Here is a 1799-nt window from a genome sequence, read left to right on the forward strand (position 1 = left end):
TGCAAAACCTTCTTTGTATTTCATTTTATGGACATGTATATAATGATGTCGTTAGGAACTTGTGTTGTATCAACATCAAAATAATATCTCGTATAATGCATTTTCTAGATGTATAGTATATGGGGTGTTAGAAAATGTCAGATGATATGGTTTGGAGATATTGCAATTAGATTGAAAAGAAACAAATGTTGCAGGTCTAATGTGGATTTTGTTTCTCATTAAAGACGCACGTTGATTTTTTTAACAAATGTGGTTAGTGTTTATATAGATCATCAATACTACCACTTGTAAACTTGGATATTATATTAGTCCTGAAACGAGATCGACTTGGGATCCACAATACTTTTCAAGATTTTAATTAACTAATTTTAAAAAAAACTTAATTAATTAATTTTTAAAATGATTTAATTAAAACTATTAATTAATTATGTAAAAAATATTAAATAATAAATCATCCTAATCATATTGTTAAATTTTTTTTTATATCATAATCATCACTACCGCATATGCAAAATTAGAGGGGACCAACCAAATTCCAATGGAAGTAAAGTTGGGAACTAAAAGACTGATTTTTAAAATGGAGAAACTAAAAATTAAAAAACATCAAAATAGAGGGATCAAAAGTGAATTTAAACCTAAAATTAATTATAATATTAAAATTAATTTAATGGATAAATTAAATATCTATTTGAATATCAATATATTGAAAAAATAATAAATATATGGTTAAATTACAGTTTTGATCACCGACTTTATCCGATTCACAAAATTATTTCCCTTATTTTAAATTTAAATAGTTTTTTTAAAAAAATTAATTAATTAATTTCTAAAATGATTTAATTACAATTATTAATTAAATAGTAAATCATCTTAATCATCATTATGTTGTTAAATTTTTTTTTCTATCATAATCATCCTACCACATATGCAAAATTAGAGATGACCAATCATATTCCATTGGAAGTAAAGATGAGGGACTAAAAAATTAATTTTTAAAATGGAGGGACTAAAAGTTAAAAAACATCAAAATAGAGGGATCAAAAATGTATTTAAACCTAAAACTAATTATAATATTAAAATTAATTTTATAGATAAATTAAATATTTATTTGAATATTAATATATTGAAAAAATAATAAATATAAGTAAAGATGAGGGACTAAAAAATTAGTTTTTAAAATGGAGGGACTAAAAGTTAAAAATCATCAAAATAGAGGGATTGTATTTAAACCTAAAACTAATTATAATATTAAAATTAATTTTATAGTTAAATTAAATATTTATTTGAATATTAATATATTGAAAAAATAATAAATATACGGCTAAATTTGTGTAAAATAACACAAAAATGAAGTAGAAAAATGTCAGAAGTGGGATTTGAACCCACGCTCTCTTACGAGAACCAGAACTTGAGTCTGGCGCCTTAGACCACTCGGCCATCCTGACTGATGTTATTATTTCACACTCTTAAATATTAATACAATTGACACGAATTAAAATAAAAAGGTGTGGTGGCAAGAATGCAACAAAGAGAAGAAGCTTGGTCTGTCGCTGTGAACTTGGAACAAAGGGATGGTTAATTTCCCTTCTCATTTTTTGATAATTTCTGGCATAATAATCCTAATATTTCACAGTAATAATGTTCCTATGTAACATACAATCATAGGTTGGGCAAACCATGTCTAGCGTTAGGTTTGTGTTTGTGGTTGGTTGATTAAATGGAATTGTTTTTGAATTCATCACCACTATGTATGAATTGGAACAGTCTTTCAATTACTACTACTAGGGTTTGTGTTTTTG

At 25.0% G+C, this 1799-nt stretch overlaps 1 non-coding gene across 1 annotated transcript; it reads right to left on the reverse strand.

The window, feature by feature from the left end:
- Window positions 1–1361: 1361 nt before the first annotated feature.
- On the reverse strand, window positions 1362–1445 carry TRNAL-CAA (transfer RNA leucine (anticodon CAA)). The gene has a single exon. It is a non-coding gene; the product is annotated as a tRNA-Leu (tRNA).
- Window positions 1446–1799: the final 354 nt, after the last annotated feature.

This window comes from Lathyrus oleraceus, unplaced genomic scaffold, assembly GCF_024323335.1.
Source record: "Lathyrus oleraceus cultivar Zhongwan6 unplaced genomic scaffold, CAAS_Psat_ZW6_1.0 chrUn0001, whole genome shotgun sequence".
In the NCBI taxonomy this organism is placed as follows: domain Eukaryota; kingdom Viridiplantae; phylum Streptophyta; class Magnoliopsida; order Fabales; family Fabaceae; genus Lathyrus; species Lathyrus oleraceus.